This window comes from Pseudophryne corroboree, chromosome 7, assembly GCF_028390025.1.
Source record: "Pseudophryne corroboree isolate aPseCor3 chromosome 7, aPseCor3.hap2, whole genome shotgun sequence".
Lineage (NCBI taxonomy): Eukaryota > Metazoa > Chordata > Amphibia > Anura > Myobatrachidae > Pseudophryne > Pseudophryne corroboree.
This window is the reverse complement of record NC_086450.1, coordinates 295,903,972-295,922,150: the sequence shown is the minus strand read 5'-3', so window position 1 is coordinate 295,922,150 and position 18,179 is coordinate 295,903,972.

The following is an 18,179-nucleotide window of genomic DNA, read 5'->3' as shown; positions in this document are numbered from 1 at the left end:
ATTTAACACCAGTGATGGTCACTATAAGTACCTCGTCACCTCGTCATGCCTTTCTACCTCAGTAATGCTCCAGTAGTATCCCAGTACTATATACAGTAAATTAGATCTTCAGTGACCTTCTGTACAAGCATGTAGTTGATTACTTGCATGAGATTTAGCTCTTCGCTAAAAATATGGAGGAACAATGCCGGCAGGTCAAAGAGGTTCTTGCCTGTCTTTGTGCCAGTTGTCTATTTTGCAAACTCAAAAAAGTGTGTATTTGAAGTTAAGTTTATTACAATCTTAGAGTAGATTATCTAAGGTTCTGGTCTCAGAATGGATCTGGAAAAGCTCTAAGCTATTCAAGAATGGCCTCTTCCCATGGCTCTCAAAGCCATCCAATGGTTCTAAGGTTTTGCCAATTACTATCGTAAATTCATTAGGAACTTTTCCACCATCATTGCTCCTATTACTGCCTCAGACTATGGGTGCCAATCCATCATGTTGGTCAAAAGAGGTCATCAAACAGAAGTTTATTGCACCAGTACTGAGACAACCACATACTTCTTTGACTTTCATCTTGGAAGTTAATGCATCTTCTGTGGGAATTGGAGTAGTTCTTTCCCAATAGGCTCCGGATGGTCACCTACACCCTTATGGTTTTTTCTCCCACAAATTCTCACCTGCTGAAAGCAATTATGATATTGGGGCTCAAGAATTACTTGCCATCAAATTAGCTCTAGAAGAATGGCAAAATCCATTCTTAAATGCATCTTAAAACTGCCCATTGTTTAAACCTGAGGCAAGACAGATGGGCACTCTTCTTCTTTTCTTGTTAACTTCAAATTATCGTTTTGTCCAGGGGTTCAGAACTGAAAGGCAGATGCCCTCTCCAACTCTCTGGAGCAAGAAAATTAATCTATCTCTGCTGGGAATAATCTGATTATTGAACATATGGCATTCTCTGCAGTTGGAGTGGATCCAGTGCCTCCTACTGGAAAATCTTTTGTCAAGCCTGCCTTATGGAAGAAGTTACTTCATTGGCAGCTTTCTTCCCATTTTGCAGGACATGCGGTTTCATCTCCAGATCCTACTGATAGTCCACTCTCAAAATGAATATACAAGATTACATTGCCTTCTGCTCCAAATGTGGTCAGCATCAAATTATTTGTTAATCTCCAGCTGGACAGTTACTTCCTTTGTCTGTACCTCATCAAGCATGGACTCATTTGTCCATAGATTTCATTACAGACCTACCAGCATCTGAAAAATTCAGCAACATCTGGGTGGTGATTGACCGGTTCACCAAGATGGCTCACTTCATTACCATTACAGGTCTCCCATCAGCTCCCAAATTGGCTCAACTGTTCATTCTTTAAATATTCAGGCTTCATGGATTATCTGTGGAAATAATCTATAACTGGGGGGCTCCAATTCATTGCCAAGTTTTGACATTCATTGTGTACTGCATTTTAAATCAAACTCAAATTCTCAACTGCTTATCACCCCCAAACTAACGGTCAGACATAAAGAGTCAATCAAAATCTAGAATCATTCCTTCACTTGTATGTATCATCCTCCCAGGATAATTAGTTTGAGCTACTTCTGTGGGTGGAGTTTTACCATAATAACCAGTATCATTCTTTCTCTGGTTTAACTCCTTTCTTTGCTACTTATGGACTTCATCCTAGGGTTCCGTGATTTAAATATCTTCCGGCTTTTCAAGTACCAGCAGCAGTTAGCACCTTGCAGCAAATCATCAAGAAATTAAAAACAGTCTGTTCTTCTCTTCTAAAATCCTCAAACAGATACAAAAGGTTTGCTATTGGGAAATGCAAGGCTATTCCTGCTCTCAAGCAAGGTAATCATGTGTGGCTTTCCACCTGGAACTTGAGACTGAGAGTTCCATCTATGCAGTTTATTCCCCATTATATTGGACCATTTCCCATTGAACAAATCATCAATCCAGAAGCATACAAGCTTATGTTGCCTCCATTTCTGAATTTTCCAAACACCCTTCATACAGAATTCATACACAATTATGTTTCTCTTGATGTGTACGGAATTAGCTAAATGGCAAAATTTGCAATGTGTCATAAAACAACTGTTATCATGTTTATAGCTCTAGATCAGGCATGTCCAAACTGCGGCCCTCCAGCTGTTGTGAAACTACATATCCCAGCATGCCCTGACACAGTTTTGCTGTCAGAGAATGCTAAAGCTGTGTCAGGGCATGCTGGGATGTGTAGTTTCTCAACAGCTGGAGGGCCGCAGTTTGGACATGCCTGCTCTAGATAATGAATTGTGGAACTACACTTACCAGCAAGCTGTATTGCATCTGCTGAGTATCACAAATGAATACCATGATTGCATAGCTCTAGGTAAATAATTGTGGAACTACACTTACCAGCAAGCTGTATTGCATCTGCTGATTATAACAAATGAATACCATGATTGCATAGCTCTAGGTAATGAATAGTTGATGTATTGTTATAAGTAGATTGAAGCTGGTTTTATTATAAGTTATTTGGGGAATCTGTGATGGTCTCATCCTCACGCACCATTTGTTTGTTTAAGTTTTATTTCTTCAAATGGGTGATGGACTAGGGATGGGTCCAATCAATCAATGTGCTTACAAACACACGTTTGTTGGTCTTGATATTAAAGTGTAGTCTGGCTGAATCAATCTAGGATGATAGTTATGAAAGGATAAATGTTTTTAAGGATGTCTGTGATTTATCCTGAACTTAAACTGGACGAAAACTGAAATTAAACAACAAACAAATGCGAAAAATCCTTCAAAGGCCAACAATACTTGGACTGCTTCCCATCTACAACTGTATGTTCACTTCTAATATTCTCCAATCCTCACTGACTCAGGAAACTATTGTCACTTTCTGCAAAAATCACCTGTAATGCAATTTTTACTAGACACTACAGCAACCCTGATAATCTCATTCACATCTTTCCCACAAACTCCTACCCCCAATCCTGTGCCCTCTGGAATGCCAGATCTGTTTGCAACAAACTGGCCCCCACTCATGACCTTTTCATTTCCAACTCACTGCATCCCCTAGCCATTACTGAAACCTGGATTACCTCCTCTGACACTACTTCTCCTGCTGCTCTCTTTGCTGGGGGCCTCAAATTCTCACACACAACCTGACCCGGGGGTCGACATGGTGGTGGTGGTTGGGTCCTTTTACCTTCTAGATACACATACCAACTGATACCTCCAGAACCGTCTCTTACATTCTCTACATTTGAGATCCATTCAATACGCCTCTACCAACCTACTAATCTTCGAGTTGCTGTAATTTACTGTTCCCCTGGCATTTCCCTCAGATTCCCAGACAACTTTGCTTCCTGGCTACCTCACTTCCTCTCTTCTGACATTACCACCATTTTCCTAGGTTATTTCAACATCCCTATTGATAACCCCACAAAATCACTTGCCTCTAAACTTCTTAACCTCACCTCTTCAATTGGTCTCTCCCAGTGGACCTCCTCACCGTCCCATGTGAACGGGAGCTCACTGGATCTGGTTTTCACTCACTGTTGCGATATTTATGATTTCTCCAACTCCCCTTTTCCCCTCTCTGACCACAACCTGCTCTCTTTCAACTTATCTGTCTCTGCTTCCCCAACTCTCCCTCCTAAGGCTACCATCACTAAGCGTAACATTGAGGCTATTTACACCTCATCCCTATCCTCCCTTTTAGACTCACTTCTCTCTGCTATTCTCTCCCTCATGCCCTGAACAAGCCACATCACTATACAATGTATCTCTTACTTCTGCTCTTGACTTTGTCACACCACTAACCACTATTTACCCTCACAAATAAACACCTCAACCCTGGCACACCAAATGCTTAAAAAATGCTCATGTACTGCCGAGCGACTACACAGGAAATTATGCTCTAAAGCAGACTTCCTCCACTTCAAACTTATGCTCTCGTCCTTTAGTGCTGCCCTTTCCCTCACTAAACAATCATAATTCAAAATTCTCATCTCTACCCAGTCTTCCAACCCCTGGCGCCTCTTTGCCACTGTCAACTCTCTACTCTGCCCACTACCACCTCCTCTGCCATCCTCATTGTCTGCACCTTAACTTTGCCACTTATTTTACATCCAAGATTGACTCCATACATCAGGACATCACATCCCACCAGACCTGCAACCAGCCACCACCCATCCCTTGCCACCCCTCCTCTTTCCACTCACCAACTAGAACATCTTTCTCCCATGTATCTGGTGAGGAAGTCATGGCCCTCATCCATTCCTCCCCCCACCACTCCGCACTTGACCTTATCCCATCCCACCTCCTCCGCTACCTCTATCCTTCTGCCTGCTCCCATCTTGCCCACCTTCTCAATCTCTCCCTCTCATCAGGCACTGTCCCCTCTGCCTTAAAGCATGCACTTGTCTCCCTTATTCTTAAAAATCCTACCCTTGATCCAAACACCCTCCCCAACTATCGACCCATCTCTCTCCTCCCTTTTGACTCCAAACTCCTTGAGCATATTGTCTATAACCGCCTCACTGACTTTCTTTCCTCCCACTCACTGCTTGACCCATTCCAGTCTGATTTCCGTTCTCTCCACTCCACTGAAACTGCCCTCACAAAAGTCTGCAATGACCTCCATGCAGCCAAATCTAAGGGCCACTTCTCTCTGCTTATTCTTCTTGACCTCTCTGCTGCTTTTGACACTGTGGACCACCCTCTCCTTCTGCAAAACCTTCACTCTCTTGGTCTGCGTGATTCTGCCCTCTCCTGGCTATCATCATACCTCTCTTGTAGTTCCTTCTCTGTCTCCTCTCATGATACTACCTCCCCCCACTTCCACTAACTGTTGGTGTCCCCCAAGGTTCTGTTCTTGGACCTCTCCTTTTCTTTCTCTATAAGTCCTATTTAGGTGAACTCATTAGTTCTTTAAACTTCCAATATCACTTCTATGCTGATGACACTCAAATCTTCCTTTCCTCCCCTGATCTCTCCTAAATCTTACCTCCAACTGTCTGCTATCTCTTCCTGGATCTCCCAGCACTTTCTTCATTTCAACATGTTCAAGACTGAGCTGATCATCTTCCCAACCTTCCACAATACCTCATCTCCCACAAACTCATTATCCATTGATGTTACGACTATCTCCTCTAGCGCACAAGTATGCTGTCTTGGCATAATCCTTGACTCCTCCCTATCCTTCGAACCACAAATTCAGCACCTCTCACAAACCTGTCATTTTCATCTCAAAAATATTTCCAGTATTAGACCCTTTCTCACCCAGGATGCCACCAAGACCATTATCCACTCACTGGTCACTTCCAGACTGGATTAGTGTAATCTCCTCCTAACTGGCCTCCATGACAATTACCTCTCTCCACTTCAATCTATCCTCAATGCTGCAGCCCGGCTCATCTTCCTCATCTCAAAAATATTTCCAGTATCAGACCCTTTCTCACCCAGGATGCCACCAAGACCATTATCCACTCACTGGTCACTTCCAGACTGGATTAGTGTAATCTCCTCCTAACTGGCCTCCATGACAATTACCTCTCTCCACTTCAATCTATCCTCAATGCTGCAGCCCGGCTCATCTTCCTCATCTCAAAAATATTTCCAGTATCAGACCCTTTCTCACCCAGGATGCCACCAAGACCATTATCCACTCACTGGTCACTTCCAGACTGGATTACTGTTATCTCCTCCTAACTGGCCTCCCTGACAATTACCTCTCTCTACTCCAATCTATCCTCAATGCTGCAGCCCGGCTCATCTTCCTCACCAAACGCACTACGTCCTCCTCCCCTCTCCTACAAGCCCTTCACTGGCTTCCCTTCCCTTTCAGTATCCAATTCAAACTTCTCACACTCACTTACAAAGCACTCACCCACTCCTCTCCCACTTACATCTCTGATCTTATTTCCCTTTACTCTCCCACCCGTCCTCTTTGCTTTGCTCAGGCTTGGAATAGCCCACAGGGGAAACCACCTCCTACTCTAAGGATCAGGTTCCAGACTGTGCACTTGAATTATACATTATACATATGTTATCTTATACTGGACTATGGTCTATTTTCGACAGTGCATTGCTGTTATTAATCTGTTATTAATCTGGTACATTATCATGCATGCAGCAGCTGAATTTACTGTATATATTTATTAAGGGGCCCAGATGTTGCACTCTCTAACGGTTAGTCAAACCAATGTGGTGGTAGGCCACACACCCTCTGCAGACTGGCCACACCCCTAAACATGGGTCCCTACCACTGCATCCCCCCAGTGGGCCCTACATGCCCCAGTCCGACACTGGCTCTGCTAATGCACACCAACTCTCCTATCTTCTGATTATTTCCTCCCACTCCTATCTCCAAGATTTTTCATGTGCTGCTCCCTTACTCTGGAATTCTCTACCTCTCCCCCTCAGAATCTCCACCTCTCTAAAGAACTTCAAATGGGCTCTTAAGACCCAATTCCTTACCAAACCCAGACAAATCTCATCTTAACCCTCTGTTCCACACTTGGTCTACCCCAACTGTGTCACCCCTCTCTGTCTGCCCCTATTCTTTATAATGTAAGCTCTCATGAGTATGCCCTCTTTCCTCATGTACCTATCCTTTTCTTACTTTACTAATCCTCAACTGCCCAAATCCTGCAGTTTTGGCCACCTTGATACTTATCTCATTGTCATCTGCTGATGTAGTTATATTTAGTTACCCTGTAATTGTCCTATATTGTCTTCAATTGTAAGCCACTGTTTTCTTGTTTTGATTATGTGCATATGTACTCTGTAATTGGGTGCTGCAGAACCCTTGTGGCACCAAATAAATAAAGGATAATGATTATAATAATAAGGCTTGTAAAAGATTCGTACATTACGGTACTGTTTATCCAACATAATATAAATAAATAAAAAAGCATCAATACAAAAGTAGTTCTTAGACTTGAAACATCATTTGACTTTACAATGGAGACTTCACGCATGCGAAATGTCAGTTTTCAAAAATGACATCTAGTGGACGAACACATGTACTACACCAATTGGAGAAACAAACTATTGCTGTGACTGAATATACCACCTTGCAGCTGAATACACCTACCTGTGACTAGGTGCAGGCATACGTAATGCTTTTGCAATAAACACCACACAGGGGATAGATAACCGTGGCTCCATCTGTATATCTCTTTTAAAGCCATGGTTCCATTTAGCACTACAAAGAGATCCCAAAGTGCAAACTCAACGGGATGTTGAGTATGAAATAGCCAAGATCCTGGATTCCCTTATCTGTTATGGTTGCATCCAGTACTTAATTGTCTGGAAAGGTTGTGGTCATAAAGAACGATCTTAGACTGATGCTACTAATGTCTATGCTCCTAAATTGATTCAAGCCTTCCATGTCAAGTTTTGATGCAAGTATAAGAGGTGTCCTAGGGCCACCCATGAAGGGAGAGGTGCTGTCATGAGCTGGAGTACTAGTACATCTTATTTACCTTCGTAGTGTCTCTCCAGGCTAGAGCTGTGGCCTGCTCCTACTGTGCTCTCACACTGCTTGTGGGTATCATGCTATCTCCGCAGCACTCTGCTATCCCTTTATTCCTCCAGAGTTCTCTCTAAAACTCAAACATAGATGTAGCCATATTGGAGGAAGTCACCTGATCATTCTTAGCCTTTTCAGTCACTGATCTCAGTCTGCTTATCACAGCAGCCAATCACAAAAGACTGATACCTGTAAAAGGAGACACCTGGCCACTCCCAAGTCACCAGTACAATGTCACTTTTCTAGTGAATGCAGCCCTGTGCTGAGCTCCCTGATACTAAGGAGTCAGTATTGTTCCAGTCAGCTAATCCAGTTCCAGTCTTGTTACCTGCTGTCTCTATTCCTCCATTGCTCTCCAGTTCCAGTCTGGTAAAGCACAGATAATTTCAGCTCAAACATCTCTCCAATTCCAGCTCAGTCATTTATTCATTTCCAGTCCAGTCATCTATCTGGTTCCAGTCCATTCACCTATCTGGTTCCAGACCAGTTTCTAGTCCAGATGTCATCACTGTGGTCCGGTTCCAGCATCCCAGCTTGTTCCTGCATCCAGTCACCGCTACCTGCTTCCAGCTGGGAATCCAAGTCTAAAGACTTTTCTGTATAATAATGTTATTTCTTTACTCTCACTCCATGAACAGAAGTTGGATTAAGTCTTCGTGCTTCCTCCACACACCAGCTGCTTTGGCTCCAGACCAACCCAGGCCAAACCAAACACTGTGTCACCCAGGACCCCTCAGACATTTCCTTTGCCCCCAAGGCCACCCCCAGATAAAATAATATGAATATAATAAATAGGAGCTTCATTATTAATAGGAGGCTATCATATTTATTAATATTAAAATATATTTATATGACCATGTGGAAGCTCCGTCAACAAAAAATTAGCAGGGGAAGGAAAAAATAAGTAAAAAGAAATAAAAGAGAAATAAAAGAGAAGAGGCAAGAGAGATAGAGATAGAGCTAGAGAGAGAAATGCAGAGAAAAAAAGCAAAAAGCAATCTAGGTAGGTGTATGCCAAGCATTGTTATATATTAATGTATATTCTGTTTTCTTTTGCTGTTGAAAAAAATGTCAGTAAGGCATTCCTGTAGGCATGCATTCCCCCAATCATCAATTGTATGCATGTCTGTACATATGTATGTACGTACGTACGTACGTACGTACGTACGTACGTACGTACGTACGATGGGGCTGATTCAGATGTGGGCACTAATTTTGCCGCCACTGCATTTTTGTATGCAGCAGCTGTGTGAAATTATGCAACAGCCGCAGAAGGCATCGTAAAATAAAATAAAAATCCCACTGCCAGCACCTGTGATCTGTTGCTGCATCCGAATATGCAGCATTGGATCATCTGCGTGGCCATCAGACTTTTGAGTAACAATCAGGTTACTCAGGATGTCCTATAAAATCATGCTGATCGGGCATTTTCCCTGTTGACACCCCCAAGCACCAGCAGTATGTCAATCATGCCACGTCACAGAAAGAAATCTGCACATTCACAGTGTGACTCCTTAACACTGGTGTAATTATAATTGATGCAGTGTCTGTGGTTCACATGGGCACCCGTGGGGTAGGGGGGACCTCACCGCACACCCTGCACCCATTATTTTTAATATTTACCACCTCTAGAGTCCCACAGCGTAGTAGCAATGCTGCATAAATCACTGGGAGAATGGTGCGGTGCCATTTTCCCAGTGTTTCATGCATGCACAGTAGGAAAATCACTGTGAAAATGGCCGCCGCACCATTTTTCAGAAGATCTGCTCATGTACTCTAGGCTCTGAACCCAGTGCTAGTGCCCAGAGCTACAGCGCTGCTGGATAGAAAGGAGGGGGCCCCAAATGGTGCCTGCACATGGGCCTTCTCCTCTCTAGATATGCCCCTGCTCCGTAATATTGAATTGATGTAAATCTCTGAATCAGGCCCTATACATATACACACACAACTGGCCTTTAGAGGAGATGTACAAGGTGAAAAGTGTCAAATGTGCTATAACCAGCACTATTTGACACTTACATTGAACATCGGTATGTATGAAAGTAGATAACATAGAGAAAATAATTATTCTCCACGGTATCTGAGGTCATCATATTGTACTAATGTATGGTGAGAGAAATCATGATACAGTGGCGTAACTGGTTCCGGTATGAATGGTCGACCATGTTATGGTCGACAGTCATTAGGTCGACCACTATTGGTCGACATTGACATGGTCTACATGGACACATGGTCGACACGTGAAAATGGTCGACACATGAAAAGGTCGACATGAGTTTTTTTTACTTTTTTTGGTGTCGTTTTTTGCGTAATGTGACTGGGAACCCCAATTAGTGCACCGCGTCCCCTCGCATGGCTCGCTTCGCTCGCCATGCTTCGGGCATGGTGCCTTCGCTCCGCTACCGCTTCGCTCGGCACAGATTACCGTTCCAATCGTAGTCCACGTGGATCGTAAAGTATGGAAAAGTTCCCCAAAAGAAAAAAAAGTTAAAAAACTCATGTCGACCTTTTCATGTGTCGACCTTTCATGTGTCGACCATTTCATGTGTTGACCATGTGTCCATGTCGACCATGTCAATGTCGACCAATAGTGGTCGACCTAATGACTGTTGACCATAACATGGTCGACCATCTGAACGGATACCGGCGTAACTACAGCACCCGCAGATCCTGCCATGGCATGGGGGCGAGGTGCCAAACAATAACTGGATGCCCAGTAGTGGATTTACCGTTTGGCAATGCCAGGTTGCTTAACAGTATTATCAGCTACTGCTCATCAGTGGCAACCACTAGCAGTTTCAGCCAGCTCACCCGCTGCCTGTCCGCCCGCCCTCAGGTAAGGTGTTTTAGAGGGTGCGGCGGGCAGCGAATGAAAGACCCTACTTTTCTCATTGCTGCCAGCTGGTGTTAATTGCTGTCGCTGGGGGAACTTCTGACATCATGTGCCTGATGTCACATGAACTACGTCCCGGGCCCGGATCCACAGTCCCCTGCCAGTGCGAACCTGAGATCCTGCTTCACTCTGCATGTGCATTTCCCGCGGCTGACTGCAGTAGCTGCCAGCTACTGTATGTGGAATGGGGGAGGTGTTGCCGGCTATTGTGGGTCAATGGGATGTGTTGCATGCTGGTGTACTGGGGGGTCGGGGTGTGCTCTGTCTGGTTGCAGCTAAGCTGAGGGGATGACCAACATGGTGTGTCGGCTGCTGCCTGTTGTGTTCTTGGGGTGGGGAGAGTGTATGATTGATGGCTAATGTGTGTGGGGGTTACAATCCACTACTGTGGGGCCCCTAGATATGTGTTCCATATATCGGCCATTTCTATATATATATGACACCAATAGTGTCGGCAGCACTCCTCTCTTACAAAGCTTTTTTCAAGATATACAGCATCTCATAAGGGGGGACATTAATTGCAGGATGTTGCCTTATATTGCCATATATCTTGACAAATTGACAACTTTGTAATAGAGCTGAAATGTTGCCGCCGTCACTATTGGTATCTACATATCCGAGCCAGTAGATACACCATAGCACTAACAAGCAGCGACACTCACATACTTGAAACAGTGTATATTTCACATCATCACGGTAATAACCCAATGTTTTGGGGCTTGCACGGTCCTTTGTCAAGGTGAGCTACTCACCTTGGAAGGCCCCAAACCGATATCTTACTTAGGGCCCATTGAGGTCTAAATCCGTCTCTGCTGGTGCCTCATTCAGTCTATAGAGAGTGTCAGCCACGAGGGCCACCCAATTAGAAAGAGGTTAGACTGAGATGCTGTGGCGGTGTCCCGCTTTCTGGACCGGGGACGAATTAGCACCCGGCTTCTGCTGAACACAGTGACAAGCACTCTGAGCCTGCACCCTTGGAGCTGCATCCCACGGCAGAAGACCCTGCAAATCCTAGAGCAGAGGCTGTAGCCACCTGTTGCCAGTCACCATGCTGCTGGTCTTCAGAGTTCTGCACCTGCTGCTGGCAGTCCCCTGGTGCTGGAGTCCAGTGGATGCTGCATTGGGCAGCATGGTGCTGGTGTATTGGAGGGGTGTGGTTCATCAAATCGACAGGGTCTAGGTTGACAATGTTTAGGTCGACCACTATAGGTTGACAGTCACTAGGTCGACATGGATGGAAGGTCGACAGGGTTTGTAGGTTGACATGTGCTAGGTCGACAGGTCTAAAGGTCGACATGAGGATTTTTTTTTTGGGTGTTGTTTTCTTCGTAGAGTGACCGGGATCCCAAATTAGTGCACCGCGTCCCCTCGCATGGCTCGCTTCGCTCGCCATGCTTCGGGCATGGTGCCTTCGCTCCGCTTCCGCTTCGCTCGGCACACTTTACCGTTCCAATCGTAGTCCACGTGGATCGTTAAGTATGAAAAAATTCAAAAAAAGAAAAAAAAAATTGAAAAACTCATGTCGACCTTTAGACCTGTCGACCTAGCACATGTCGACCTAGAAACCCTGTCGACCTTCCATCCATGTCGACCTAGTGACTGTCGACCTATAGTGGTCGACCTAAACATTGTCGACTTAGACACTGTCGATCTTCAGACCGGATCCCGTATTGGAGAGGCCTGCAGCAACCACGGGACCAAACTACCACGTATGGCCTGATGCAGTAATAAATATAGTAAGTTACTGGTGTATGGCTATGGCCAGGCAGCTTAGGGTGATAAGTCATAAGTGCTATATGGTGCAGAGCATGAAACCACTGGCAATGAGCAGGTAATTTAAAAGTAATTAAAAACCTTACTGTGGTGCATAATGTGTAATGGCATAATGTATCACAGGCATTACAATGAGTGGCATGATGTTTTGCAGGCATTGTGGTGTGTGGCATAATTTGTCAGGGGCATTGTGGTGTGTGGGATAATGTATCACGGGCATTATGGTGTGTGGCATAATGTATCAGAGACTTTGCGGTGTGTAGCATAATGTGCCAGGGGCATTTGGTCTGTTGCATAATTTGTCTGGGGCATTGTGGTGTGTTGCATAATGTGTCAGGTATTATGGTGTGTGGCATAATGTATCCCAGGATTTATGGTGTGTTGCATAATGAATCACGGACATGACGGTGTGTGGCAGTGGCATTGTGCTGTTTTGCATAATGTGTCAGGGGCATTGTGGTGTGTAGGATAATGTATTACGGGCATTGTGGTGTGTGGCATAATGTAGCCCAGGATTTATGGTGTGTGGCATAATGAATCACGGACATTACGGTGTGTGGCATAATGTGTCAGTGGCATTGTGCTGTTTTGCATAATGTGTCAGGGACATTGTGGTGTGTAGGATAATGTATTACGGGCATTGTGGTGTGTGGCATAATGAATCATGGGTATTACGGTGTGTGGTATAATGTATACAGGCATTACAGTGTGTGGCATAATGTATTATGGGCATTGCAGTGTGTGGCATAATGTGTAAGGGGCATTACGGTGTGTGTCATATTGTGTAATGGACATTACGGTGTGTGGTATAATGTGTAGTGGGCATTGCGGTGTGTGGGAGCATTACTATAATTAATGCACATTATTCCATATCAATTGGTGGGTCCACGCCACCAACTGAGATGGAATAGAGCTTGTGGCAAACTGTGGCAAGGGCAGACAGCCACCCGGCCTAATGCATGGCAAGTGCAGCAAGCCCACGAAGGGACACACAGCCTCACTGCCAGGATTCCGGCAGACGAGATGCCGATGTCAGTATTTTGACAGGATATGCTGGGATATCGTATATATATATATATATATATATATATATATCCCAATGCATTAGCTACAGTAGTACTATTATTTGTCACATTTGTTTAAAAAAAATCCCTTACAGAAAACTTTCTTTGGTGCAGAAAGTCTTCATCCTAATCCCGTCAAACGAGGATTTCCATATTCCCAGTTGGTGAGATTGTCTTGCATTACCTTGGACTGTACTAAATAACCTGAAGGATTGAACTATATGGGAAGACAGTTATTGGATGGAGGATATAAACTAGATATGTGCGCTGGCTCAAATCTTGTTTTTTGGGTTTTGGATCTTTATCTCCATCTTCAAGTTTTTGATCTTTGTTGGTTCTGCCAAAACTAACCTTGCGGGTTTTGGTTTTGGATCTCCATGTTTTTAGTATAAAAAAAAAATCATAAATACAGCTAAAATCACACAATTTTGGCCTATTTCTGATCCTACAGTTTTAAGAACCTCAAAAACATTCATTTTCACTCATTTCCAGTTAATTTTGACCACATAACAATATTGTTTTCATTAAGAGTCGGATCTTTCAGGCTTTGGATTTCATGTAAGGGAGCCGCATCCGGGACTCTGCGCAATTGCACTCCCTTTCTGCCATGAATAAAGTGGAAATATGTGGAATTAATACAATGACAGTTGTGTATATTGTTCAAAAACATGTGCATGGTACTACATACATAGTGTAAAGCTTGATGAAGTGGTTACCTTCTCCAGGTCGAACATAACTTTCAGGAACTAATCCTACATTGAGGCTGAAAATAATCTGTACAGATGATTACAGCATCTAAAAATAGATATTTTACAATATATATTTTTCATTGTTTGTACTGTGGTCAAAATGGCTGAAAATGCCTGAAAATTAATGTTATTGAGGTTAATAACACTCTAGGAACAAAACAAGGCCAAATCATGTGATTTTAGCTGTTTTTGTAAATGTAAATAAAAAACCCAGAAAAAATGGTCTGACACAGATCTTTATCAATAACTAGATTAGGTGCTCAAGGGAATTAGAGTATGTATGTAGTGGATGGAAGGATTGATTAGTAATTTAATTTAATTTGTTTGATTTTAAAAATTACATTATTCATTGGGGGCATTGGCAACAGTTTTTATTGCATATTTATTGGTTTTATTATTGCACTAATCCGACTTTCACTTTTTCTTTGATTTTACAAGCCCTGACTTAAGCCATCTAAGGATGCTGAGGCTGAGAGAGGAGGAGATGCTGAGAGGCAGAGGAGGAGGAGACGCTGAGATGCGCTGAGACATGTGGCCGGAAACAGGAAGCCGGAAATCAGAAGTTTTTGGAACCAGCCGAGCGAGGATGGCGCAACATGCGGGGACAGCAGGCGCCATAAGCCTGAGCCGCAAAGCTCCCTCTGCTGGAGGACGGGGGTGCCGGGAGCCAGAGGCACAATAACTGCAGGGGACGGAGGAGCCGGGACGGAGGTGCTGAAAGCCGGAGACTGAGCAGCTGAAGGGAGACTGAGCAGCAGCAGGGAAATCTGAGCCTCAGCGACTGCAGGACAGCTGACCCATCGTTAAGTGGAGAAGTGAGGAGGTACAGGGGTGCCGCAGGAGAGGGCCCCCACAAATAAGTATCATATTACCTACTTTATTATATTATATTACTGTCTTTAAATTACTGTATATTGTCTAGTACATAAGTGTTTTTCTTCTTTCCTCTCTCCCCGTCCTTGATTTAAATTACCAATTACTGTTCTGTAATTGTACTGTCGTGATCTTTGTTTTTCTTCACAGCTAGGCAATAGTACTTTATTGTTTATTACAGTTAGTATTGACTGTTTTATTGACTGTTTTCTATTCATACATCTTTTATACATTGCATTGAACTTACTTTACTGTGTTGTAAATTGTTTCCCTCCACTGCTAGGCTATAGTATTGTATTGTGTAGTATAGTCTGTACTGTTCGTATTGTATTGCATAGCATAGTCTGTATCATTGTATTGTACTGTATTGGCTTTCTAAAGGTACAGGGAGTTAGAGTTTTTTTTCTTAAACAAAATGGGCGTGACCGTGATGAGTATGCGCACCTGGAGCAACCGGCCCAGTGTGAATACATCTGCGTGAGGTGTATGCGAATGGTTGCCCTGGAAACCCAGGTAACTGATCTAGAGCAAACTGTTACGTGACTGAGGGGGATTTACAATCTCGAGCGGAGCTTAGATAGAACGGTGGAGGAGTTGCAGGGGGGGCCACGGTAGATGAGGACGAGGATAATCAGGTAGCTAGCTGGGTCATGGTTAGATGAAAGAAGAAGAAGAAGAGGTGGAGACCGGACATCTCTGATCTGCCAAACTTCAATAAATTCACCCGATTGGATGAAGATTCTGGGGAGGACAGTGAGGAAATGACAGCTCTGGAGGAGACCGTTCCCCCTAGCAACCAGAGGAGCGGTCCCTCCAGGACAAAGGGAACAAAAGTAAGCAAGGTACCTAGCCAGATTGTGGTGGTAGGGGAGTCTATTATCAGGAGAACAAAAAGGGCAATCTGCTACCAGGACCGTGATCACCGTACAGTCTGTTGTCTCCCCGGTGCTCGGGTACGGCACATTGCAGACCGGGTAGAAAGATTGTTGGGAGGGGCCGGGAACGACCCGGCGGTCTTGGTTCAGTTGATACCAACGACAAAGTTAGTGATAGGTGGAATGTCCTTAAGAAAGATTATAGGGACCTAGGCCAAAAACTAAAGACAAGGACATCTAAGGTAATATTCTCTGAAATATTACCTGTGCCACGTGCTAGTCCAGGGAGGCAGAGGGAGATTAGGGAGGTAAATGTGTGGCACAGGGACTGGTGCAGTAAAGAGGGGTTTGTGTTCTTTGGTTCTTAGAACACTGGGCAGACTTCTCAGTCAGGTGCCATCTTTTTTGTCACACCTGAATGAGGAGGGGGCAGTGGTGCTGGGGGGAAGAAGGGTTAGATGGTTGGAGGAGATTTTAAACTACAGTAGGTGCCTGGGGAGAGGGATTAGAAAGAATTAGTGGGACAACTAGAAAGCGAAGAAAAATGGGATGTATAAAGTATAATGAGGGTGGAGAGGGGGGAAGTAGAAAAATAGTCAGCGATGGTAATTTAAAGGAAACTCAGATTCCTAAGGAAACGTTATCCACAACAAAACTCATGGATCAGGGAATTACCAAACTAAAGTGTATGATTACAAATGCAAGAAGCCTAACAAGTAAAATGGGGGAATTAGAAACAATTGCACTTAATGACCAATATGATATAATAAGCATTACAGAGACATGGTGGGATGATTCACATGACTGGACGGCAAACATGAAGGGGTTCACCCTCTTCAGGAGAGATAGGACTAATAAAAAGGGAGGGGCTGTTTGTCTATATGTTAAACCTTTCTTAAAACCATATTTTAAGGTAGTCATTTACGAGGGGACTGGAGATGCTATTAACCGCCATATATTAGTGTGTCTGATGAATTACTACTCTGGCAGCAAATCGAAAAAGCTGCAGGTATGGGGGACGTCATTATCTTTGGGGACTTTAATTACCCAGACATAAACTGGAACATCGAAACTGTAAATACAACTAGGGGTAATAGGTTCTTTTAACATGCTTAAAGATCACTACTTGTCCCAGGTAATCGGGGAACCAACTAGGCATGAGGCTATACTGGACCTAGTACTAACTAATAATGAGGAAGTAAAGTAGGGGAGACCCTAGGATACAGTGATCACAATATGATCACATTCGATATGAGCTTTCAAAAACAACAATATAAGGGTCTAACTAAAACTTTTAGCTTTAAGAAAGCCAATTTCATATTGCTGAAACAAGCAATGAGGGACATCAATTGGGAAATTGTGTTGCAAGGTAAGAATACTGCTGAAATGTGGGATGTTTTTACAACTACGCTCAATAAGTACACTCATTTGTATATTCCCAAAGTCAACAAAAACAGGAGTAGGAAATTCATACCAATGTGGCTTAATAAGAGGGTCAAGGAACAAATGGATAAAAAAGGCGTGTTTTCAAAGCATTTATGTCTGATGGAATGGTGGAATCATTCCAGTTCTACAAGGAATGAAACAAAAAATGCAAAAAATAAATCAGAGCAGCAAAAATAGAAAATGAAAAACAAATCGCAAAGGAGCGTATAACAAACCCCAAAAAGTTCTTTAAGTACATAAATGGAAAAAGGTTAAAAAGGGAGAATATTGGGCCTTTAAAGGGTGAGTTGGATGTCTTGATTAGTAATGATAGGGATAAAGCAGATTTATTTAATAAATTCTTTTCATCAGTATTCGTGAATGGGGATAGGTTGACAAGAGTAGAGCATAACATAAGCTACGAAAACGACCCAATGCTAGGTACTTGGTTAAATTAGGATGTAGTCCGGGAGAGACTAAGTAAAATTAAGATAAATAAATCTCCTGGGCCGGATGGACTGCACCCCAGGGTTCTTATGGAACTTAATGTAGAGATATCGAGACTCCTATATTTGATTTTCAGAGAGTCAATTAGATCAGGAATGATATCAAAGGACTGGTGTATAGCAGAGGTAGTCCCAATATTTAAAAAGGGTATTAAAACTCACCCAGGTATCTATAGACTGGTAAGTTTGACATCTATGGTGAGGAATTACTAGCAGGTATATTAAGGGACAGCTTACTTGAGTACTTGGATACCTCCAAGCTTATTACTAGGAATCAGCATGGTTTTGTGAAGGACAAATCCTGTCAAACTAACTTAATAAGCTTCTACGAGAAAGTGAGCGATAATATTGATCAGGGTCATGCAGTGGATGTTATCTTTTTGGACTTCGCTAAGGCCTTTGACAAAGTTCCACATAAGAGACTAATTCTCAAATTAAGTGAGCTTGGGGTAGGGGACACTATTTGTACTTGGGTGAATAATTGGCTGTTCATTAGGGATCAGC